The sequence below is a fragment of the Anopheles moucheti genome, chromosome 2 (genome assembly GCF_943734755.1).
Source record: "Anopheles moucheti chromosome 2, idAnoMoucSN_F20_07, whole genome shotgun sequence".
NCBI classification, from domain to species: domain Eukaryota; kingdom Metazoa; phylum Arthropoda; class Insecta; order Diptera; family Culicidae; genus Anopheles; species Anopheles moucheti.
Window position 1 is genome coordinate 47,927,400 of NC_069140.1, and position 26,642 is coordinate 47,954,041.

Sequence of the window (26,642 nt, forward strand, 5' to 3'; positions counted from 1 at the left end):
CGTCATCTGGCTTGGCCTCAACCTTCTCGACTACGACGGTCTCGGTAACCTTTGCTTCGACAACCTCGGTCACCTTCTCTTCAACAATCTCAGAGACAGGCTCCGATGGCTCTGGCTGTTCGTCTTGCTCTGGTTCGTCAACTGCCTTGGCCTCAACCTTCTCGACTACGACGGTCTCGGTAACCTTTGCTTCGACAACCTCGGTCACCTTCTCTTCAACAATCTCAGAGACAGGCTCCGATGGCTCTGGCTGTTCGTCTTGTTCTGGTTCGTCATCTGACTTGGCCTCAACCTTCTCGACTACGACGGTCTCGGTAACCTTTGCCTCGACAACCTCGGTCACCTTCTCTTCAACAATCTCAGAAACTGGCTCCGATGGCTCTGGCTGTTCGTCTTGTTCTGGTTCGTCATCTGGCTTGGCTTCAACCTTCTCGACTACGACGGTCTCGATTACCTTTGCCTCGACAACCTCGGTCACCTTCTCTTCAACAATTTCAGAGACAGGCTCCGATGGCTCTGTCTGTTCGTCTTGTTCTGGTTCGTCATCTGGCTTGGCCTCAACCTTCTCGACTACGACGGTCTCGATTACCTTTGCCTCGACAACCTCGGTCACCTTCTCAGAGACAGGCTCCGTTGGCTCTGGCTGTTCGTCTTGTTCTGGTTCATCATCTGGCTTGGCCTCAACCTTCTCGACTACGACGGTCTCGGTAACCTTTGCCTCGACAACCTCGGTCACCTTCTCTTCAACAATCTCAGAGACAGGCTCCGATGGCTCTGTCTGTTCGTCTTGTTCTGGTTCGTCATCTGGCTTGGCCTCAACCTTCTCGACCACAACGGTCTCGGTAATCTTTACCTCGACAATTTCGGACACCTTCTCCTCAACAATCTCAGAGACAGGCTGCGGTGGCTCTGGCTGTTCGTCTTGTTCTGGTTCGTCATGTGGCTTGGCCTCAACCTTCTCGACAACGACGGTCTCGGTAACCTTTGCCTCGACAACCTCGGTCACCTTCTCTTCAACAATCTCAGAGATAGGTTCCTCGGTCATCTTCTCTTCAACAATATCCGATGGCTCTGTCTGTTCGTCTTGTTCTGGTTCGTCATCTGGCTTGGCCTCAACCTTCTCCACTACGACGGTCTCGATTACCTTTGCCTCGACAACCTCGGTCACCTTCTCTTCAACAATCTCAGAGACAGGCTCCGATGGCTCTGGCTGTTCGTCTTGTTCTGGTTCGTCATCTGGCTTGGCCTCAACCTTCTCGACCACAACGGTCTCGGTAACCTTTACCTCGACAATTTCGGACACCTTCTCCTCAACAATCTCAGAGACAGGCTGCGATGGCTCTGTCTGTTCGTCTTGTTCTGGTTCGTCATGTGGCTTGGCCTCAACCTTCTCGACTACGACGGTCTCGATTACCTTTGCCTCGACAACCTCGGTCACCTTCTCTTCAACAATCTCAGAGACAGGCCTTGATGACTCTGGCTGTTCGTCTTGTTCTGGTTCGTCATCTGGCTTGGCCTCAACCTTCTCGACTACGACGGTCTCGATGACCTTTGCCTCGACAACCTCGGTCACCTTCTCTTCAACAATCTCAGAGACAGGCTCCGATGGCTCTGGCTGTTCGTCTTGTTCTGGTTCGTCATCTGGCTTGGCCTCAACCTTCTCGACCACAACGGTCTCGGTAACCTTTACCTGGACAATTTCGGACACCTTCTCCTCAACAATCTCAGAGACAGGCTCCGATGGCTCTGTCTGTTCGTCTTGTTCTGGTTCGTCATCTGGCTTGGTCTCAACCTTCTCAACTACGACGGTCTCGGTAACCTTTTCCTCGACAACCTCGGTCACCTTCTCTTCAACAATTTCAGAGACAGACACCGATGGCTCTGTCTGTTCGTCTTGTTCTGGTTCGTCATCTGGCTTGGCCTCAACCTTCTCGACTACGACGGTCTCGGTAACCTTTGCCTCGACAACCTCGGTCACCTTCTCTTCAACAATCTCAGAGACAGGCTCCGATGGCTCTGGCTGTTCGTCTTGTTTTGGTTCGTCATCTGGCTTGGCTTCAACCTTCTCGACTACGACGGTCTCGGTAACCTTTGCCTCGACAACCTCGGTCACCTTCTCTTCAACAATTTCAGAGACAGACACCGATGGCTCTGTCTGTTCGTCTTGTTCTGGTTCGTCATCTGGCTTGGCCTCAACCTTCTCGACTACGACGGTCTCGGTAACCTTTGCCTCGACAACCTCGGTCACCTTCTCTTCAACAATCTCAGAGACAGGCTCCGATGGCTCTGGCTGTTCGTCTTGTTTTGGTTCGTCATCTGGCTTGGCTTCAATCTTCTCGACTACGACGGTCTCGGTAACCTTTGCCTCGACAACCTCGGTCACCTTCTCTTCAACAATCTCAGAGACAGGCTCCGATGGCTCTGGCTGTTCGTCTTGTTTTGGTTCGTCATCTGGCTTGGCCTCAACCTTCTCGACTACGACGGTCTCGGTAACCTTTGCCTCGACAACCTCGGTCACCTTCTCTTCAACAATCTCAGAGACAGGCTCCGACGACTCTGGCTGTTCGTCTTGCTCTGGTTCGTCATCTGGCTTGATCTCAACCTTCTCGACTACGACGGTCTCGGTAACCTTTGCCTCGACAACCTCGGTCACCTTCTCTTCAACAATCTCAGAGACAGGCTCTGATGGCTCTGGCTGTTCGTCTTGTTCTGGTTCGTCATCTGGCTTGGCTTCAACCTTCTCGACTACGACGGTCTCGGTAACCTTTGCCTCGACAACCTCGGTCACCTTCTCTTCAACAATCTCAGAGACTGGCTCCGATGGCTCTGGCTGTTCGTCTTGTTCTGGTTCGTCATCTGGCTTGGCCTCAACCTTCTCGACAACGACGGTCTCGGTAACCTTTGCCTCGACAACCTCGGTCACCTTCTCTTCAACAATCTCAGAGACAGGCTCCGATGGCTCTGGCTGTTCGTCTTGTTCTGGTTCGTCATCTGGCTTGGTCTCAACCTTCTCGACTACGACGGTCTCGGTAACCTTTGCCTCGACAATCTCGGTCACCTTCTCTTCAACAATCTCGGAGACAGGCTCCGATGGCTCTGTCTGTTCGTCTTGTTCTGGTTCGTCATCTGGCTTGGCCTCAACCTTCTCGACTACGACGGTCTCGGTAACCTTTGCCTCGACAACCTCGGTCACCTTCTCTTCAACAATCTCAGAGACAGGCTCCGACGGTTCTAGTTGTTCGTCTTGTTCTGGTTTGTCATCTGGCTTGGCCTCAACCTTCTCGAATATGATGGTCTCGGTAACCTTTGCCTCGACAACCTCGGTCACCTTCTCTTCAACAATCTCAGAGACCGGCTCCGATGGCTTTAGCTGTTCGTCTTGTTCTGGTTCGTCATCTGGCTTGGCCTCAACCTTCTCGACAACGACGGTCTCGGTAACCTTTGCCTCGACAACCTCGGTCACCTTCTCTTCAACAATCTCAGAGACAGGCTCCGATGGCTCTGTCTGTTCGTCTTGCTCTGGTTCGTCAACTGCCTTGGCCTCAACCTTCTCGACTACGACGGTCTCGGTAACCTTTGCCTCGACAACCTCGGTCACCTTCTCTTCAACAATCTCAGAGACAGGCTCCGATGGCTCTGTCTGTTCGTCTTGTTCTGGTTCGTCATGTGGCTTGGCCTCAACCTTCTCGACAACGACGGTCTCGGTAACCTTTGCCTCGACAACCTCGGTCACCTTCTCTTCAACAATCTCAGAGACAGGCTCCGATGGCTCTGGCTGTTCGTCTTGTTCTGGTTCGTCATCTGGCTTGGCTTCAACCTTCTCGACTACGACGGTCTCGGTAACCTTTGCCTCGACAACCTCGGTCACCTTCTCTTCAACAATCTCAGACACTGGCTCCGATGGCTCTGGCTGTTCGTCTTGTTCTGGTTCGTCATCTGGCTTGGCCTCAACCTTCTCGACTACGACGGTCTCGGTAACCTTTGCCTCGACAACCTCGGTCACCTTCTCTTCAACAATCTCAGAGACAGGCTCCGATGGCTCTGGCTGTTCGTCTTGTTCTGGTTCGTCATCTGGCTTGGCCTCAACCTTCTCGACAACGACGGTCTCGGTAACCTTTGCCTCGACAACCTCGGTCACCTTCTCTTCAACAATCTCAGAGACAGGCTCCGATGGCTCTGGCTGTTCGTCTTGTTCTGGTTCGTCATCTGGCTTGGCCTCAACCTTCTCGACTACGACGGTCTCGGTAACCTTTGCCTCGACAACCTCGGTCACCTTCTCTTCAACAATCTCAGAGACTGGCTCCGATGGCTCTGGCTGTTCGTCTTGTTCTGGTTCGTCATCTGGCTTGGCTTCAACCTTCTCGACTACGACGGTCTCGGTAACCTTTGCCTCGACAACCTCGGTCACCTTCTCTTCAACAATCTCAGAGACAGGCTCCGACGACTCTGGCTGTTCGTCTTGCTCTGGTTTGACATCTGGCTTGGTCTCAACCTTCTCGACTACGACGGTCTCGGTAACCTTTGCCTCGACAACCTCGGTCACCTTCTCTTCAACAATCTCAGAGACTGGCTCGGATGGCTCTGGCTGTTCGTCTTGTTCTGGTTCGTCATCTGGCTTGGCTTCAACCTTCTCGACTACGACGGTCTCGGTAACCTTTGCCTCGACAACCTCGGTCACCTTCTCTTCAACAATCTCAGAGACTGGCTCCGATGGCTCTGGCTGTTCGTCTTGTTCTGGTTCGTCATCTGGCTTGGCCTCAACCTTCTCGACAACGACGGTCTCGGTAACCTTTGCCTCGACAACCTCGGTCACCTTCTCTTCAACAATCGTAGAGACAGGCTCCGATGGCTCTGGCTGTTCGTCTTGTTCTGGTTCGTCATCTGGCTTGGCCTCAACCTTCTCGACTACGACGGTCTCGGTAACCTTTGCCTCGACAACCTCGGTCACCTTCTCTTCAACAATCTCAGAGACAGGCTCTGATGGCTCTGGCTGTTCGTCTTGTTCTGGTTCGTCATCTGGCTTGGCCTCAACCTTCTCGACTACGACGGTCTCGGTAACCTTTGCCTCGACAACCTCGGTCACCTTCTCTTCAACAATCTCAGAGACAGGCTCCGATGGATCTGACTGTTCGTCTTGTTCTGGTTCGTCATCTGGCTTGGGCTCAACCTTCTCGACTACGACGGTCTCGGTAACCTTTGCCTCGACAACCTCGGTCACCTTCTCTTCAATAATCTCAGAGACAGTCTGCGATGGCTCTGGCTGTTCGTCTTGTTCTGGTTCGACATCTGGCTTGGCCTCAATCTGCTCGACTACGACGGTCTCGGTAACCTTTGCCTCGACAACCTCGGTCACCTTCTCTTCAACAATCTCAGAGACAGGCTCCGATGGCTCTGGCTGTTCGTCTTGTTCTGGTTCGTCATTTGGCTTGGCCTCAATCTTTTCGACTACGACGGTCTCGGTAACCTTTGCCTCGACAACCTCGGTCACCTTCTCTTCTACAATCTCAGAGACAGGCTCCGATGGCTCTGTCTGTTCGTCTTGTTCTGGTTCGTCATCTGGCTTGGCCTCAACCTTCTCGATTACGACGGTCTGGGCAACTTGTGCCTCGACAACCTCCGTCACCTTCTCTTCAACAATCTCAGAGACAGGCTCCGATGGCTCTGGCAGTTCGTCTTTCTCTGGTTTGTCATCTGGCTTGGCCTCAACCTTCTCGACTACGACGGTCTCGGTAACCTTTGCCTCGACAACCTCGGTCACCTTTTCTTCAACAATCTCAGAGACAGGCTCCGATGGCTCTGGCTGTTCGTCTTGTTCTGGTTCGACATCTGGATTGGTCTCAACCTTCTCCACTACGACGGTCTCGGTAACCTTTGCCTCGACAACCTCGGTCACCTTCTGTTCAACAATCTCAGAGACAGGCTCCGATGGCTCTGGCTGTTCGTCTTGTTCTGGTTCGTCATCTGGCTTGGCCTCAACCTTCTCGACTACGACGGTCTCGGTAACCTTTGCCTCGACAACCTCGGTCACCTTCTCTTCAACAATCTCAGAGACAGGCTCCGATGGCTCTGGCTGTTCGTCTTGTTCTGGTTCGTCATCTGGCTTGGCCTCAATCTTCTCGACTACGGCGGTCTCGGTAACCTTTGCCTCGACAACCTCGGTCACCTTCTCTTCTACAATCTCAGAGACAGGCTCCGATGGCTCTGGATGTTCGTCTTGTTTTGGTTCGTCATCTGGCTTGGCCTCAACCTTCTCGACTACGACGGTCTCGGTAACCTTTGCCTCGACAACCTCGATCACCTTCTCTTCAACAATCTCAGAGACAGGCTGCGATGGCTCTGGCTGTTCGTCTTGTTCTGGTTCGTCATCTGGCTTGGCCTCAACCTTCTCGACTACGACGGTCTCGGTAACCTTTGCCTCGACAACCTCGGTCACCTTCTCTTCAACAATTTCAGAGACAGACACCGATGGCTCTGTCTGTTCGTCTTGTTCTGGTTCGTCATCTGGCTTGGCCTCAGTCTTCTCGACTACGACGGTCTCGGTAACCTTTGCCTCGACAACCTCGGTCACCTTCTCTTCAACAATCTCAGAGACAGGCTCCGATGGCTCTGGCTGTTCGTCTTGTTTTGGTTCGTCATCTGGCTTGGCTTCAACCTTCTCGACTACGACGGTCTCGGTAACCTTTGCCTCGACAACCTCGGTCACCTTCTCTTCAACAATCTCAGAGACAGGCTCCGATGGCTCTGGCTGTTCGTCTTGTTTTGGTTCGTCATCTGGCTTGGCCTCAATCTTTTCGACTACGGCGGTCTCGGTAACCTTTGCCTCGACAACCTCGGTCACCTTCTCTTCAACAATCTCAGAGACAGGCTGCGATGGCTCTGGCTGTTCGTCTTGTTCTGGTTTGACATCTGGCTTGGCCTCAACCTTCTCGACTACGACGGTCTCGGTAACCTTTGCCTCGACAACCTCGGTCACCTTCTCTTCAACAATCTCAGAGACAGGCTCCGATGGCTCTGGCTGTTCGTCTTGTTCTGGTTCGTCATCTGGCTTGGCCTCAACCTTCTCGACTACGACGGTCTCGGTAACCTTTGCCTCGACAATCTCGGACACCTTCTCCTCAACAATCTCAGAGACAGGCTCCGATGGCTCTGTCTGTTCGTCTCGCTCTGGTTCGTCATCTGGCTTGGCCTCAACCTTCTCGACTACGACGGTCTCGGTAACCTTTGCCTCGACAACCTCGGTCACCTTCTCTTCAACAATCTCAGAGACTGGCTCCGATGGCTCTGTCTGTTCGTCTTGCTCTGGTTCGTCATCTGGCTTGGCCTCAACCTTCTCGACTACGACGGTCTCGGTAACCTTTGCCTCGACAACCTCGGTCACCTTCTCTTCAACAATCTCAGAGACAGGCTCCGATGGCTCTGGCTGTTCGTCTTGTTCTGGTTCGTCATCTGGCTTGGCCTCACCCTTCTCGACTACGACGGTCTCGGTAACCTTTGCCTCGACAACCTCGGTCACCTTCTCTTCAACAATCTCAGAGACAGGCTCCGATGGCTCTGGCTGTTCGTCTTGTTCTGGTTCGACATCTGGCTTGGCCTCAACCTTCTCGACTACGACGGTCTCGGTAACCTTTGCCTCGACAATCTCGGACACCTTCTCCTCAACAATCTCAGAGACAGGCTCCGATGGCTCTGTCTGTTCGTCTTGCTCTGGTTCGTCATCTGGCTTGGCCTCAACCTTCTCGACAACGACGGTCTTGGTAACCTTTGCCTCGACAACCTCGGTCACCTTCTCTTCAACAATCTCAGAGACAGGCTCCGATGGCTCTGTCTGTTCGTCTTGCTCTGGTTCGTCATCTGGCTTGGCCTCAACCTTCTCGACTACGACGGTCTCGGTAACCTTTGCCTCGACAACCTCGGTCACCTTCTCTTCAACAATCTCAGAGACAGGCTCCGATGGCTCTGGCTGTTCGTCTTGCTCTGGTTCGTCATCTGGCTTGGCCTCAACCTTCTCGACTACGACGGTCTCGGTAACCGTTGCCTCGATAACCTCAGTCACCTTCTCTTCAACAATCTCAGAGACAGGCTCCGATGGCTCTGGCTGTTCGTCTTGTTCTGGTTTGTCATCCGGCTTGGCATCAACCTTCTCGACTACGACGGTCTCGATTACCTTTGCCTCGACAATCTCGGTCACCTTCTCTTCAACAATCTCAGAGACAGGCTCCGATGGCTTTGGTTGTTCGTCTTGCTCTGGTTCGTCATCTGGCTTGGCATCAACCATCTCGACTACGACGGTCTCGGTAACCTTTGCCTCGATAACCTCGGTCGCCTTCTCTTCAACAATCTCAGAGACAGGCTCCGATGGCTCTGGCTGTTCGTCATGCTCTGGTTCGTCATCTGGCTTGGCCTCAATCTTTTCGACTACGACGGTCTCGGTAATCTTTGCCTCGACAACCTCGGTCACCTTTGCCTCGACAACCTCGGTCACCTTCTCTTCAACAATCTCAGAGACAGGCTCCGATGGCTCTGGCTGTTTGTCTTGTTTTGGTTCGTCATCTGGCTTGGCCTCAATCTTTTCGACTACGACGGTCTCGGTAACCTTTGCCTCGACAACCTCGGTCACCTTCTCTTCAACAATCTCAGAGACAGGCTCCGATGGCTCTGGCTGTTCGTCTTGTTCTGGTTCGTCATCTGGCTTGGCCTCAACCTTCTCGACTATGACGGTCTCGATAACCTTTGCCTCGACAACCTCGGTCACCTTCTCTTCAACAATCTCAGAGACAGGCTCCGATGGCTCTGGCTGTTCGTCTTGTTCTGGTTCGTCATCTGGTTTGGCCTCAATCTTTTCGACTACGACGGTCTCGGTAACCTTTGCCTCGAACACTTCGGTCACCTTCTCTTCAACAATCTCAGAGACAGGCTCCGATGGCTCTGGCTGTTCGTCTTGTTTTGGTTCGACATCTGGCTTGGCCTCAATCTTTTCGACTACGACGGTCTCGGTAACCTTTGCCTCGACAACCTCGGTCACCTTCTGTTCAACAATCTCAGAGACAGGCTCCGATGGCTCTGGCTGCTCGTCTTGTTCTGGTTCGTCATCTGGCTTGGCCTCAATCTTTTCGACTACGACTGTCTCGGTAACCTTTGCCTCGAACACTTCGGTCACCTTCTCTTCAACAATCTCAGAGACAGGCTCCGATGGCTCTGGCTGTTCGTCTTGTTTTGGTTCGTCATCTGGCTTGGCCTCAACCTTCTCGACTACGACGGTCTCGGTAACCTTTGCCTCGACAACCTCGGTCACCTTCTCTTCAACAATCTCAGAGACAGGCTCCGATGGCTCTGGCTGTTCGTCTTGTTCTGGTTCGTCATCTGGCTTGGCCTCAACCTTCTCGACTACGACGGTCTCGGTAACCTTTGCCTCGACAACCTCGGTCACCTTCTCTTCAACAATCTCAGAGACAGGCTCCGATGGCTCTGGCTGTTCGTCTTGCTCTGGTTCGTCATCTGGCTTGGCCTCAATCTTCTCGACTATGACGGTCTCGATTACCTTTGCCTCGACAACCTCGGTCACCTTCTCTTCAACAATCTCAGAGACAGGCTCCGATGGCTCTGGCTGTTCGTCTTGTTTTGGTTCGTCATCTGGCTTGGCCTCAACCTTCTCGACTACGACGGTCTCGGTAACCTTTGCCTCGACAACCTCGGTCACCTTCTCTTCAACAATCTCAGAGACAGGCTCCGATGGCTCTGGCTGTTCGTCTTGTTTTGGTTCGTCATCTGGCTTGGCCTCAACCTTCTCGACTACGACGGTCTCGGTAACCTTTGCCTCGACAACCTCGATCACCTTCTCTTGAACAATCTCAGAGAAAGGCTGCGATGGCTCTGGCTGTTCGTCTTGTTCTGGTTCGTCATCTGGCTTGGCCTCAACCTTCTCGACTACGACGGTCTCGGTAACCTTTGCCTCGACAACCTCGGTCACCTTCTCTTCAACAATCTCAGAGACAGGCTCCGATGGCTCTGGCTGTTCGTCTTGTTCTGGTTTGTCATCTGGCTTGGCCTCAATCTTTTCGACTACGACGGTCTCGGTAACCTTTGCCTCGACAACCTCGGTCACCTTCTCTTCAACAATCTCAGAGACAGGCTCCGATGGCTCTGGCTGCTCGTCTTGTTTTGGTTCGTCATCTGGCTTGACCTCAATCTTCTCGACTACGACGGTCTCGGTAACCTTTGCCTCGACAACCTCGGTCACCTTCTCTTCAACAATCTCAGAGACAGGCTCCGATGGCTCTTGCTGTTCGTCTTGCTCTGGTTCGTCATCTGGCTTGGCCTCAATCTTCTCGACTATGACGGTCTCGATTACCTTTGCCTCGACAACCTCGGTCACCTTCTCTTCAACAATCTCAGAGACAGGCTCCGATGGCTCTGGCTGTTCGTCTTGTTCTGGTTCGTCATCTGGCTTGGCCTCAACCTTCTCGACTACGACGATCTCGGTAACCTTTGCCTCGACAACCTCGGTCACCTTCTCTTCAACAATCTCAGAGACAGGCTCCGATGGCTCTGGCTGTTCGTCTTGTTCTGGTTCGTCATCTGGCTTGGCCTCACCCTTCTCGACTCCGACGGTCTCGGTTACCTTTGCCTCGACAACCTCGGTCACCTTCTCTTCAACAATCTCAGAGACTGGCTCCGATGGCTCTGGCTGTTCGTCTTGTTCTGGTTTGTCATCTGGCTTGGCCTCAACCTTCTCGACTACGGCGGTCTCGATAACCTTTGCCTCGACAACCTCGGTCACCTTCTCTTCAACAATCTCAGAGACAGGCTCCGATGGCTCTGGCTGTTCGTCTTGTTCTGGTTCGTCATCTGGCTTGGCGTCAACCTTCTCGACTACGACGGTCTCGGTAACCTTTGCCTCGACAACCTCGGTCACCTTCTCTTCAACAATCTCAGAGACAGGCTCCGATGGCTCTGGCTGTTCGTCTTGTTCTGGTTCGTCATCTGGCTTGGCCTCAACCTTCTCGACTACGACGGTCTCGGTAACCTTTGCCTCGACAACCTCGGTCACCTTCTCTTCAACAATCTCAGAGACAGGCTCCGATGGCTCTGGCTGTTCGTCTTGTTCTGGTTCGTCATCTGGCTTGGCCTCAACCTTCTCGACTACGACGGTCTCGGTAACCTTTGCCTCGAACACTTCGGTCACCTTCTCTTCAACAATCTCAGAGACAGGCTCCGATGGCTCTGGCTGTTCGTCTTGTTTTGGTTCGTCATCTGGCTTGGCCTCAACCTTCTCGACTACGACGGTCTCGGTAACCTTTGCCTCGACAACCTCGGTCACCTTCTCTTCAACAATCTCAGAGACAGGCTCCGATGGCTCTGGCTGTTCGTCTTGTTCTGGTTCGTCATCTGGCTTGGCCTCAACCTTCTCGACTACGACGGTCTCGGTAACCTTTGCCTCGACAACCTCGGTCACCTTCTCTTCAACAATCTCAGAGACAGGCTCCGATGGCTCTGGCTGTTCGTCTTGTTCTGGTTCGTCATCTGGCTTGGCCTCAATCTTCTCGACTATGACGGTCTCGATTACCTTTGCCTCGACAACCTCGGTCACCTTCTCTTCAACAATCTCAGAGACAGGCTCCGATGGCTCTGGCTGTTTGTCTTGTTCTGGTTCGTCATCTGGCTTGGCCTCAACCTTCTCGACTACGACGGTCTCGGTAACCTTTGCCTCGACAACCTCGGTCACCTTCTCTTCAACAATCTCAGAGACAGGCTCCGATGGCTCTGGCTGTTCGTCTTGTTCTGGTTCGTCATCTGGCTTGGCCTCAACCTTCTCGACTACGACGGTCTCGGTAACCTTTGCCTCGACAACCTCGGTCACCTTCTCTTCAACAATCTCAGAGACTGGCTCCGATGGCTCTGGCTGTTCGTCTTGTTCTGGTTCGTCATCTGGCTTGGCGTCAACCTTCTCGACTACGACGGTCTCGGTAACCTTTGCCTCGACAACCTCGGTCACCTTCTCTTCAACAATCTCAGAGACAGGCTCCGATGGCTCTGGCTGTTCGTCTTGTTCTGGTTCGTCATCTGGCTTGGCCTCAACCTTCTCGACTACGACGGTATCGGTAACCTTTGCCTCGACAACCTCGGTCACCTTCTCTTCAACAATCTCAGAGACAGGCTCCGATGGCTCTGGCTGTTCGTCTTGTTTTGGTTCGTCATCTGGCTTGGCCTCAACCTTCTCGACTACGACGGTCTCGGTAACCTTTGCCTCGACAACCTCGGTCACCTTCTCTTCAACAATCTCAGAGACTGGCTCCGATGGCTCTGGCTGTTCGTCTTGTTCTGGTTCGTCATCTGGCTTGGCGTCAACCTTCTCGACTACGACGGTATCGGTAACCTTTGCCTCGACAACCTCGGTCACCTTCTCTTCAACAATCTCAGAGACAGGCTCCGATGGCTCTGGCTGTTCGTCTTGTTTTGGTTCGTCATCTGGCTTGGCCTCAATCTTCTCGACTATGACGGTCTCGGTAACCTTTGCCTCGACAACCTCGGTCACCTTCTCTTCAACAATCTCAGAGACAGGCTCCGATGGCTCTGGCTGTTCGTCTTGTTCTGGTTCGTCATCTGGCTTGGTCTCAACCTTCTCGACTACGACGGTCTCGGTAACCTTTGCCTCGACAACCTCGGTCACCTTCTCTTCAACAATCTCAGAGACAGGCTCCGATGGCTCTGGCTGTTCGTCTTGTTTTGGTTCGTCATCTGGCTTGGCCTCAACCATCTCGACTACGACGGTCTCGGTAACCTTTGCCTCGATAACCTCGGTCACCTTCTCTTCAACAATCTCAGAGACAGGCTCCGATGGCTCTGTCTGTTCGTCTTGCTCTGGTTCGTCATCTGGCTTGGCCTCAACCTTCTCGACTACGACGGTCTCGGTAACCTTTGCCTCGACAACCTCGGTCACCTTCTCTTCAACAATCTCAGAGACAGGCTCCGATGGCTCTGGCTGTTCGTCTTGTTCTGGTTCGACATCTGGCTTGGCCTCAACCTTCTCGACTACGACGGTCTCGGTAACCTTTGCCTCGACAACCTCGGTCACCTTCTCTTCAACAATCTCAGAGACTGGCTCCGATGGCTCTGGCTGTTCGTCTTGTTCTGGTTCGTCATCTGGCTTGGCGTCAACCTTCTCGACTACGACGGTCTCGGTAACCTTTGCCTCGACAACCTCGGTCACCTTCTCTTCAACAATCTCAGAGACAGGCTCCGATGGCTCTGGCTGTTCGTCTTGTTCTGGTTCGTCATCTGGCTTGGCCTCAACCTTCTCGACTACGACGGTCTCGGTAACCTTTGCCTCGACAACCTCGGTCACCTTCTCTTCAACAATCTCAGAGACAGGCTCCGATCGCTCTGGCTGTTCGTCTTGTTCTGGTTCGTCATCTGGCTTGGCCTCAACCTTCTCGACTACGACGGTCTCGGTAACCTTTGCCTCGACAACCTCGATCACCTTCTCTTCAACAATCTCAGAGACAGGCTCCGATGGCTCTGGCTGTTCGTCTTGTTTTGGTTCGTCATCTGGCATGGCCTCAACCTTCTCGACTACGACGGTCTCGGTAACCTTTGCCTCGACAACCTCGGTCACCTTCTCTTCAACAATCTCAGAGACAGGCTCCGATGGCTCTGGCTGTTCGTCTTGCTCTGGTTCGTCATCTGGCTTGGCCTCAACCTTTTCGACTACGACGGTCTCGGTAACCTTTGCCTCGACAACCTCGGTCACCTTCTCTTCAACAATCTCAGAGACAGGCTCCGATGGCTCTGGCTGTTCGTCTTGTTCTGGTTCGTCATCTGGCTTGGCGTCAACCTTCTCGACTACGACGGTCTCGGTAATCTTTGCCTCGACAAACTCGGTCACCTTCTCTTCAACAATCTCAGAGACTGGCTCCGATGGCTCTGGCTGTTCGTCTTGTTCTGGTTCGTCATCTGGTTTGGCCTCAACCTTCTCAACTATGACGGTCTCGGTAACCTTTGCCTCGACAACCTCGGTCACCTTCTCTTCAACAATCTCAGAGACAGGCTCCGATGGCTCTGGCTGTTCGTCTTGTTCTGGTTCGTCATCTGGCTTGGTCTCAACCTTCTCGACTACGACGGTCTCGGTAACCTTTGCCTCGACAACCTCGGTCACCTTCTCTTCAACAATCTCAGAGACAGGCTCCGATGGCTCTGGCTGTTCGTCTTGTTTTGGTTCGTCATCTGGCTTGGCCTCAACCTTCTCGACTACGACGGTCTCGGTAACCTTTGCCTCGATAACCTCGGTCACCTTCTCTTCAACAATCTCAGAGACAGGCTCCGATGGCTCTGTCTGTTCGTCTTGCTCTGGTTCGTCATCTGGCTTGGCCTCAACCTTCTCGACTACGACGGTCTCGGTAACCTTTGCCTCGACAACCTCGGTCACCTTCTCTTCAACAATCTCAGAGACAGGCTCCGATGGCTCTGTCTGTTCGTCTTGTTCTGGTTCGTCATCTGGCTTGGTCTCAACCTTCTCGACTACGACGGTCTCGGTAACCTTTGCCTCGACAACCTCGGTCACCTTCTCTTCAACAATCTCAGAGACAGGCTGCGATGGCTCTGGCTGTTCGTCTTGTTCTGGTTCGACATCTGGCTTGGCCTTAACCTTCTCGACTACGATGGTCTCGGTAACCTTTGCCTCGACAACCTCGGTCACCTTCTCTTCAACAATCTCAGAGACAGGCTCCGATGGCTCTGGCTGTTCGTCTTGTTCTGGTTCGTCATCTAGCTTGGTCTCAACCTTCTCGACAACGACGGTCTCGGTAACCTTTGCCTCGACAACCTCGGTCACCTTCTCTTCAACAATCTCAGAAACAGGCTCCGATGGCTCTGGCTGTTCGTCTTGTTTTGGTTTGTCATCTGGCTTGGCCTCAACCTTCTCGACTACGACGGTCTCGGTAACCTTTGCCTCGATAACCTCGGTCACCTTCTCTTCAACAATCTCAGAGACAGGCTCCGACGGTTCTAGTTGTTCGTCTTGTTCTGGTTTGTCATCTGGCTTGGCCTCAACCTTCTCGACTACGACGGTCTGGGCAAACTTTGCCTCGACAACCTCGGTCACCTTCTCTTCAACAATCTCAGAGACAGGCTCCGATGGCTCTGTCTGTTCGTCTTGTTCTGGTTCGTCATCTGGCTTGGCCTCAACCTTCTCGACTACGACGGTCTCGGTAACCTTTGCCTCGACAACCTCGGTCACCTTCTCTTCAACAATCTCAGAGACAGGCTCCGATGGCTCTGGCTGTTCGTCTTGATCTGGTTCGTCATCTGGCTTGGCCTCAACCTTCTCGACTACGACGGTCTCGGTAACCTTTGCCTCGACAACCTCGGTCACCTTCTCTTCAACAATCTCAGAGACTGGCTCCGATGGCTCTGGCTGTTCGTCTTGTTCTGGTTCGTCATCTGGCTTGGCCTCAACCTTCTCGACTACGACGGTCTCGGTAACCTTTGCCTCGACAACCTCGGTCACCTTCTCTTCAACAATCTCAGAGACTGGCTCCGATGGCTCTGGCTGTTCGTCTTGTTCTGGTTCGTCATCTGGCTTGGCCTCAACCTTCTCGATTACGACGGTCTCGGTAACCTTTGCCTCGACAACCTCGGTCACCTTCTCTTCAACAATCTCAGAGACTGGCTCCGATGGCTCTGGCTGTTCGTCTTGTTCTGGTTCGTCATCTGGTTTGGCCTCAACCTTCTCAACTACGACGGTCTCGGTAACCTTTGCCTCGACAACCTCGGTCACCTTCTCTTCAACAATCTCAGAGACAGGCTCCGATGGCTCTGGCTGTTCGTCTTGTTCTGGTTCGTCATCTGGCTTGGCCTCAACCTTCTCGATTACGACGGTCTCGGTAACCTTTGCCTCGACAACCTCGGTCACCTTCTCTTCAACAATCTCAGAGACTGGCTCCGATGGCTCTGGCTGTTCGTCTTGTTCTGGTTCGTCATCTGGCTTGGTCTCAACCTTCTCGACTACGACGGTCTCGGTAACCTTTGCCTCGACAACCTCGGTCACCTTCTCTTCAACAATCTCAGAGACAGGCTCCGATGGCTCTGGCTGTTTGTCTTGTTCTGGTTCGTCATCTGGCTTGGCCTCAACCTTCTCGACTACGACGGTCTCGGTAACCTTTGCCTCGACAACCTCGGTCACCTTCTCTTCAACAATCTCAGAGACAGGCTCCGCCGGTTCTAGTTGTTCGTCTTGTTCTGGTTTGTCATCTGGCTTGGCCTCAACCTTCTCGACTACGACGGTCTCGGTAACCTTTGCCTCGACAACCTCGGTCACCTTCTCTTCAACAATCTCAGAGACAGGCTCCGATGGCTCTGGCTGTTCGTCTTGTTCTGGTTCGTCATCTGGCTTGGCCTCAACCTTCTCGACTACGACGGTCTCGGTAACCTTTGCCTCGACAACCTCGGTCACCTTCTCTTCAACAATCTCAGAGACAGGCTCCGATGGCTCTGGCTGTTCGTCTTGTTCTGGTTCGTCATCTGGCTTGGCCTCAACCTTCTCGACTACGACGGTCTCGGTAACCTTTGCCTCGACAACCTCGGTCACCTTCTCTTCAACAATCTCAGACACTGGCTCCGATGGCTCTGGCTGTTCGTCTTGTTCTGGTTCGTCATCTGGCTTGGCCTCAACCTTCTCGACTACGACGGTATCGGTAACCTTTGCCTCGACAACCTCGATCACCTTCTCTTCAACAATCTCAGAGACAGGCTCCGATGGCTCTGGCTGTTCGTCTTGTTTTGGTTCGTCATCTGGCTTGGCCTCAATCTTCTCGACTACGACGGTATCGGTAACCTTTGCCTCGACAACCTCGATCACCTTCTCTTCAACAATCTCAGAGACAGGCTCCGATCGCTCTGGCTGTTCGTCTATTTTTGGTTCGTCATCTGGCTTGGCCTCAACCTTCTCGACTACGACGGTATCGGTAACCTTTGCCTCGAACACTTCGGTCACCTTCTCTTCAACAATCTCAGAGACAGGCTCCGATGGCTCTGGCTGTTTGTCTTGTTCTGGTTCGTCATCTGGCTTGGCCTCAACCTTCTCGACTACGACGGTCTCGGTAACCTTTGCCTCGGCAACCTCTGTCACCTTCTCTTCAACAATCTCAGAGACAGGCTCCGATGGCTCTGGCTGTTCGTCTTGTTCTGGTTCGTCATCTGGCTTGGCCTCAACCTTCTCGACTACGACGGTCTCGGTAACCTTTGCCTCGACAACCTCGGTCACCTTCTCTTCAACAATCTCAGAGACTGGCTCCGATGGCTCTGGCTGTTCGTCTTGTTCTGGTTCGTCATCTGGCTTGGCCTCAACCTTCTCAACTATGACGGTCTCGGTATCCTTTGCCTCGACAACCTCGGTCACCTTCTCTTCAACAATCTCAGAGACAGGCTCCGATGGCTCTGGCTGTTCGTCTTGTTCTGGTTCGTCATCTGGCTTGGCCTCAACCTTCTCGACTACGACGGTCTCGATAACCTTTGCCTCGACAACCTCGGTCACCTTCTCTTCAACAATCTCAGAGACTGGCTCCGATGGCTCTGGCTGTTCGTCTTGTTCTGGTTCGTCATCTGGCTTGGCCTCAACCTTCTCGACTACGACGGTCTCGGTAACCTTTGCCTCGACAACCTCGGTCACCTTCTCTTCAACAATCTCAGAGACTGGCTCCGATGGCTCTGGCTGTTCGTCTTGTTCTGGTTCGTCATCTGGCTTGGCCTCAACCTTCTCGACTACGACGGTCTCGATAACCTTTGCCTCGACAACCTCGGTCACCTTCTCTTCAACAATCTCAGAGACAGGCTCCGATGGCTCTGGCTGTTCGTCTTGTTCTGGTTCGTCATCTGGCTTGGCCTCAACCTTCTCGACTACGACGGTCTCGATAACCTTTGCCTCGACAACCTCGGTCACCTTCTCTTCAACAATCTCAGAGACAGGCTCCGATGGCTCTGGCTGTTCGTCTTGCTCTGGTTCGTCAACTGCCTTGGCGTCAACCTTCTCGACTACGACGGTCTTGGTAACCTTTGCTTCGACAACCTCGGTCACCTTCTCTTCAACAATCTCAGAGACTGGCTCCGATGGCTCTGGCTGTTCATCTTGTTTTGGTTCGTCATCTGGCTTGGCCTCAATCTTCTCGACTTCGACGGTCTCCGTAACCTTTGCCTCGACAACCTCGGTCACCTTCTCTTCAACAATCTCAGAGACAGGCTCCGATGGCTCTGGCTGCTCGTCTTGTTTTGGTTCGTCATCTGGCTTGGCCTCAACCTTCTCGACTACGACGGTCTCGGTAACCTTTGCCTCGACAACCTCGGTCACCTTCTCTTCAACAATCTCAGAGACAGGCTCCGATGGCTCTGGCTGCTCGTCTTGTTTTGGTTTGTCATCTGGCTTGGCCTCAATCTTTTCGACTACGACGGTCTCCGTAACCTTTGCCTCGACAACCTCGGTCACCTTCTCTTCAACAATCTCAGAGACAGGCTCCGATGGCTCTGGCTGTTCATCTTGTTTTGGTTCGTCATCTGGCTTGGCCTCAATCTTCTCGACTTCGACGGTCTCGGTAACCTTTGCCTCGACAACCTCGGTCACCTTCTCTTCAACAATCTCAGAGACAGGCTCCGATGGCTCTGGCTGTTCGTCTTGTTTTGGTTCGTCATCTGGCTTGGCCTCAACCTTCTCGACTACGACGGTCTCGGTAACCTTTGCCTCGACAACCTCGGTCACCTTCTCTTCAACAATCTCAGAGACAGGCTCCGATGGCTCTGGCTGCTCGTCTTGTTCTGGTTTGTCATCTGGCTTGGCCTCAATCTTTTCGACTACGACGGTATCGGTAACCTTTGCCTCGACAACCTCGGTCACCTTCTCTTCAACAATCTCAGAGACAGGCTCCGATGGCTCTGGCTGTTCGTCTTGTTCTGGTTCGTCATCTGGCTTGGCCTCAACCTTCTCGACTACGACGGTCTCGGTAACCTTTGCCTCGACAACCTCGGTCACCTTCTCTTCAACAATCTCAGAGACAGGCTCCGATGGCTCTGGCTGTTCGTCTTGTTTTGGTTCGTCATCTGGCTTGGCCTCACCCTTCTCGACTACGACGGTCTCGGTAACCTTTGCCTCGATAACCTCGGTCACCTTCTCCTCAACAATCTCAGAGATAGGCTCCGATGGCTTTGGCCGTTCGTCTTGTTTTGGTTCGTCATCTGGCTTGGCCTCAACCTTCTCGACTACGACGGTCTCGGTAACCTTTGCCTCGACAACCTCGGTCACCTTCTCTTCAACAATCTCAGAGACAGGCTCCGATGGCTCTGGCTGCTCGTCTTGTTTTGGTTCGTCATCTGGCTTGGCCTCAACCTTCTCGACTACGACGGTCTCGGTAACCTTTGCCTCGACAACCTCGGTCACCTTCTCTTCAACAATCTCAGAGACTGGTTCCGATGGCTCTGGCTGTTCGTCTTGTTTTGGTTCGTCATCTGGCTTGGCCTCAACCTTCTCGACTTCGACGGTCTCGGTAACCTTTGCCTCGACAACCTCGGTCACCTTCTCTTCAACAATCTCAGAGACAGGCTCCGATGGCTCTGGCTGTTCGTCTTGTTTTGGTTCGTCATCTGGCTTGCCCTCAACCTTCTCGACTACGACGGTCTCGGTAACCTTTGCCTCGATAACCTCGGTCACCTTCTCCTCAACAATCTCAGAGGCAGGCTTCGATGGCTTTGGCCGTTCGTCTTGTTTTGGTTCGTCATCTGGCTTGGCCTCAATCTTTTCGACTATGACGGTCTCGGTAACCTTTGCCTCGACAACCTCGGTCACCTTCTGTTCAACAATCTCAGAGACAGGCTCCGATGGCTCTGGCTGTTCGTCTTGTTCTGGTTCGTCATCTGGCTTGGCCTCAACCTTCTCGACTTCGACGGTCTCGGTAACCTTTGCCTCGACAACCTCGGTCACCTTCTCTTCAACAATCTCAGAGACAGGCTCCGATGGCTCTGGCTGTTCGTCTTGTTTTGGTTCGTCATCTGGCTTGCCCTCAACCTTCTCGACTACGACGGTCTCGGTAACCTTTGCCTCGATAACCTCGGTCACCTTCTCCTCAACAATCTCAGAGGCAGGCTTCGATGGCTTTGGCCGTTCGTCTTGTTTTGGTTCGTCATCTGGCTTGGCCTCAATCTTTTCGACTACGACGGTATCGGTAACCTTTGCCTCGACAACCTCGGTCACCTTCTCTTCAACAACCTCAGAGACAGGCTTGAATTCTTTCAAATTTAAGTTTTGTTTCAAGGCTGAAGTTGCCGTTTGCTTTTCGGTACATTCTTCTATTGTTATTGTCTCGTAGTCTTCAATGCATATTTCATCTGCCTGTTCAGGTTTATCTTGATTGCTTGTAAGTTCCCCATAGTCGCGTTGAAGTTTTATCTTTTCCTGGTATTCGGAGCTAGATTTTGTATCGTTCATTTCAAATAATTTAATGATGTTTGTATCGAGTTTAGAAATACCACGCTTTGTTCGAGTTTTTTCAAATCTAGCATTTTGAGATGTTTGTTGCGTTTTGACTTCTTGAGAAACACCTAAATATTTTGAGCCGGATGTTGTAGACATTTTTTGTGCTAATTTTTGATTATCCTCTTGCATTATTTCAAATCTGGCCTTTAGTTCTTGAATATTCTTCAATTTGTAATCTTCGTCCATCATATATTCAGCTGAAGATGATAAATCGTATTGTTTTACTTCCGGCTGCATTACGTCCGATTCCTTTAAATGATCGCTTATCGCTATTTGACTATGGTCAACTTCATCTAGCTTCTGCTGAGCAGAATCAGTATTACCACATATCGCTGAAGTTTTATAAGATGTAGATTTATGACTTACACTCGGGAAATGTTTTCTCTTGGGGCTGCTCTTCATAGCTTCATCAGATGTGGTTTGTTTCTTCTCGAACATTTTGATAAGATCATTCGTGTTTCGTAGTTCATTATCATCCTCCTCGCATTCCTCCTTAACTAAATTGGTGATCACTTTTCGCTCTACGTGCTTCTCGCATACTGGTTCATGAAGAGCAGCTCTATTCTCTACTTGACGTCTTTCTTGATCGTATTGCTTAAGGCTTTCCTCTCGCAATCCTAGACTCTGCACTCCATGAACAAGTTTGGATATTTGTTGCTCTTTCTCTGAAAAAGAAGCTGGAACAGTTTGAGCTTTTACAGCTATTATTTGAGATTTCAAATCCTCAACATCAACATCGTGACGTTTAGACAATGCATCTCCTCGTGTAGAACTTTCAACCTGATCGCCAGTAGTTTTTCGATCCACCTTTTTCACAGCAATCCTCTTTTCCAGCTGCTTAATAACCTCCTGAATAGGTGGAATAGACTCTGACATGACGTTCGATTCTATAGGTTCTTCCTCTTCACCAAATATCTTACGAAGTTCCGTTATTTTGCCGGATGTTTTCTGCCGCTTCGGCGATTCCTGTCTGTCAATCTTCAGCTGATATTCTTCAAATTCTACCTTTTTCTTCGGCGAGCTTTGTGCACTGTGGGTCTTTTGACTTTGCTCTAACATCTTTATTTTTGCCTTCACATCACCCGATCCCCGGCGACCTGTAAGGAGCTCTTCATCAGTGAGTTTGCTCACGTCTCGCTTGAGGATAGATGTGATGGGCACATCTAGAGGACTGTTTGACGCATCTTTCGTCTCTACGCGATCAGTAAGCGTAGCTGCTTCGGAAGTGTCCAGAGCAGCAGAGACTGACTGCTCTTCGAAATCCATCGGGCTTGTACCAGTGTGCGCAAAGTGAACATCTTCTTCCGCTAATTGAAAATCGGCCGTTACATCTGCTTCGTCCGGCAGAATAGGGCTTAGGCCAGCATCCGTAAGTTCTAACTCTTCTATTTCCACATCCACGGCCGTGTCTGTAATGATGCTTACTTTCTTATTTTTTTCCTCGGCAGAGGAAGATATAACACCGGGTGAAGTCATGGTTTCAGTGAATCCTCGTGTTAAAGATATTCCAGTATCTGTTACATGCTGTGATACGCTCGTCTCCGTGATAGGCGAACCGGAACTGGAATCGAAACTTCCAAAGAGATAGACACTCTTCTTCTTCGAAAAAGAAACCGCATCGTCTCGTTTGCGTTCAGTTTGCTCCGAATCTGGATCGTCAACCAGCTTGAACTGTTTGTATCGCTTACCGGTACTTACTTCTTTCACTTCCCCACCGGCCGAACTTATTTCGGTCGTTTTCTCACGACCCTCTTTTGAAGTATGCGTTGTAGTTAGGCTAATCGTCGATTGAGAACTGATCGATATTTCCACATCTTTGTGACCGTACACCGTGAGACGGCTTTCCGTAATCGCCGATGTGTCTGAAGTTTTGATCTCCTTACGTCCAATCACGAGCTTAATCGCAGGCGAGTCACCACGCCCGAAGCGTGCACTGTGCACACTGTCGGGCGATTCAATGATCTCATTCATAGGCGAGGTACCGCGATTCGCATGACTTTCGGGCTTAAAACCCTTTTCAAAAGTAGTCGTCTTGCGTGCTTTTGTCGCTGTAGTTGTCGAAGTCGTGGTTGTAGTCGTTTTAGTCGAGGTGGTGTCCATGTCCAAGTCAAGGTTAAAGTGTTTTCGCGATGGTCTGATAGCGTTGGCAGACGCCTCAGCGGAACATCCCTCATCACCTGCGCTGCTTCCCTCCTCCGGAAGCGCTATCTTTCTCCCATCACTCACATCGCCCGACAGCGGACTGAGCGTATCCAAATCCTCGAGCGACGCAAGAGCAACGACGGCGGCCATCGATGCGTCGCGGATCGGTGTTGACGTTCGGGCCATGTCGTGCCGATGACCAACTGGGCCTGCCGCATCCGGTGTATCCAACCAGTGGTACTCGCGGAATGCTTCGAAATCGGTCGTCGACATGTCATCGGGCACGGAGGAGTTTGCATCCTCTGATGGTGTGCAATCGTGTGTTTGTTTCAAGAAGAGTGGTTTCACAGTTCGTTCACGTTTTGCACATCATAGACAGATTTACCAATTAGTGTGTAACATTGCGTTGGGTTTTCAATTGAGGAACACCAGCAGATACGTGATGTGTTTTATCGAAAAATCCACCACAGGTAAGAGCATTGTATGCAGCGTGTAATTAATCATAACATTTTAATAAGGATCAGAAGAAAAAAAAAGGTAAAAGAAAGATATGTTTCGACAAATGGATTGTATCGACGGAATGTATGAGCTGAGCGATTAGTACAGTTGTATGATGACAGAGGAACCAGTGATAAAACAATATTCGTAATTATCGTAAAGAACCATTGCAGCCATATAACAAGTAATGTATTCACCCATCGAGCGAATTCCTTTGCATGTATCGTCAAAAACAATGTCCCGTTCATGTTGGTGAGTAAAAGTGTAGATGTTTCTGTGTGTGGTGTGCAATGTTACATTTATCATCATGTTACTATTTACATAAAAGGGTTCCAAATGAAACGGATGTAAGAAAAAAAAACATGTCCCCCACAAATAAATCAGCATTAAAATGTATGGATTTTTGAGATTTGGATTCAAGTTCATTTTTTGTACTGAAATGAAATGACTAACACACAAAAAGCGAGACAGAATGCACAATAACTTGGTTTTGAAATCGTGAGCATGTTCTTTCCCTGTCTATGGTTTAGTTTCTAATTCGATTTGGTCGCAAAGCGTCAACGTAACATTGACACGATGCGTGTATGTTTCACAAACTCTTCCAAACGCAACAACCTTTCCTCACAGTTTCAATCCCGGTGTATTGTATTGCGTAAGGAGTGCTTTAAAAAGTGTGGGAATTTTAAGCTTCGCAAACATAAAATTTAACACAATAATCGGTACATCCAATTGGGAAGGAAACATAACAAGAGCCCAAATAAAATAGCCAAGAACAGCACGAACCGAAACCGTATTAACCCTATACTATTCTTATTGAGGTTACAGACTTTCCGACGATAATGCCAATGTAATACCGTTTGCGTATAAGATCGAATTATATTTCCAAACTTTCAAACGTCACAAAAAAATAACACAAGATTTATGATATACTTCCAAATAAGCGCAAAATATGGCTTTTGATAGTTAAAGAACCTGTAATGAGTGGCAAATGCATGAGCAAAATTCGAAAATCGAAAAAACAGAAGATTGTATAAATGAGGTGAGCAATTTGTCATTTAAAACTAATCCTGTCTGTTTTGGAGTATACAAAAACATGAACATTGGTTAATTGCCTAATAATGTTTCATTCAGTAATTTCTACGTATGCAGCTATATTATTAAGCCATTAAAAAACTGCAACACCATGGCTCCAAAGTATTGCCTTAGGAGCTGCTAAATGATTTTATCATTAGAATATATGACATTACTAGTAGACTAGAGATGTAGTAACTTATGCCCATCCATTGCCATTACAATTTAACATCGCACTTCAGCTAAACACACAACATTCACCTACTCTCAGAACATTAAACTATTTAAAAAATTTCCAACCTAGTACATACATTGAACTTTTGCCTTGCAAGTTGCCATTTCAGTGATATTTTTTACTAAGTATACGCTTACCGGAAGAATAATTATCTCCTTTATTGCGATCGCGGCAACAAGCGTTTAGCACTTTCAGTAATAATGGGACACAGTACGTATTGCAATTGTAGCCACACAAGTAGTAGTCCGAATATTTAACAAACAATCGCACTTTTGATACCAAGGAAATTTCGCGATGGAATTGTACACTTTTACTTGAACGAACTAGTTGGGTTCCTATGATACTATCACCAAAAACAAACTGATACACTGTTCCTACTCGACAGTAGCCACAAACGCAACTGAACTACGTTCTCATCAGTCAGCACAGCACTGGGGGTTCTATTCTACGCGATTTTTTCCCTACCCTGCTACGCACCCCTAGCCGAACCAGGCCTGCTGACATTACAGGCAATGTGGTGGGTGCTCTTTGCGAACACTTCCGCATGCTAGCTTTCATAAGAGGATTAGACGTTCAAAGTTAGTGTCCCTTGTCCATTGCTAGCCGCACCGTTTCGTGCGAGAGCCCTTAGATAAAATGTAGACATTAGTCTCCCGTGCGAAGCCCTACACTGCGTGTCGAAAGTTGTGCAATCAACCAACGAAGGACACGTCGATCGAGTTCATAAATCGATTCTGCATCGCCCGAAATTGGAACACGGTGGCGCGGAAAACAAACGGCGTTGAATCCTTGCTTATCTGCTTGCAAATGCTAGCGCTCCGTAACGTGATGAAATGTGATTGTAATTATAATGCTAACACACAGGATGATATGAATGTATTAATTCTAACGATAAAATCAACGCTTCAATAGGATGACGTAGAAGATTTTTGCTACAAACTGTTGAGTCAATGAATTTGGTAACATTCAACAAAAGTAATTAATTTGCTCGTTTACAGACATTTACAAATGAAAACTTGTTGCACGAGGTGCTCGGTTACCTCGTTACTCATTCAAGCGTACTTCTCTAATTTTGGGACGAACATACATTAAACTACGTTTTTGATAGAGCTTTAACTTGCTGCACACTTCACATCTAAAACACAGGGTGTAGGTGTGGTATCGTTCGTGTAGGGATGTGTGTGATCATGTGTGTCTGTGAATGTTCCAGTATGTAAGGTTATACGTATGTTGAAGAGGAGTTGCGAAGTTATGAACGTATGCTAGGAAATTCCATGAGGTGCACGATCGATGCAAGTGGTTTGTGGAGCAATAAAATCCTTGCCTGATCGTGGCAACAACACGCAAACGGCATATCGCTCCGCGTAGCAAGGACGACGAAAAATATAAATAATTCCCTAACAGGAAGAAACATAAACTGATGCTATATGATGCTTCGTTTTATCCCACGTGCCGTAAAGCGTACGTCTGATGGGGCAGATGAATTTGTCTCGTGTGAAATGCTCGGACCGTAACGATGGTGCTTTCCGATCGAATCGCGTACGGAATAGTGAGGAGCTGAGGAAGCCATATGATGCAGGCAAAACCCACCGAATTAGATGGTTAACCAGAAGCTGTCATAACACCACACAACGACCATGAAAAATTAAACTGCGCACATTTTGATACATGCTGGTTTGGTTAAACAAATGTTTTTTTGGGCAGGAAAGGTTCCGACAAGAAATGCTAATTTGTATCGCATTTGAACTGGTTCACTGTGCCATGTTGCGAACCGAGAAAGCGATATTGAAGACTGGTAGTTATATATGACAGTTTCACAGCACTGGGGGCATTAGGGTAGTCGATTTGATAATAGCGCAAGTGGAAATGAGCGGATGAAGGTGAGTGAATAGAGAAATAGAGCTTCGATGAAGATGGTTTGGTACTGTATCAATTCTAAGCCGTGTAAAACAACGGAAGGTACGAAATGCTATTTGTGTCTAAAAGTGCGCTGATGTTCGCGAACACACTGATAAATGCATGAATGTCAACTTGCAACTACGCCATGGGAGTGATTAAAGTTTCCGAATTAATGTGAACATAACGTGGCCACGAAGAACGAAACTAAATGATTGATCATTTGTGTCATCGCATCTGTTGATGAACGTTTTTGCAACATACTATCCGAGAGCAGAACGGGGTAGATTT

The 26,642-nt window shown here is 50.2% G+C and overlaps 1 protein-coding gene across 1 annotated transcript in view; it reads right to left on the minus strand.

The window, feature by feature from the left end:
• The window catches only part of LOC128310384 (uncharacterized), a 67,382-nt gene that overhangs the window by 37,140 nt on the left and 3,600 nt on the right, over positions 1-26,642 (minus strand). The window lies entirely within an intron of this gene.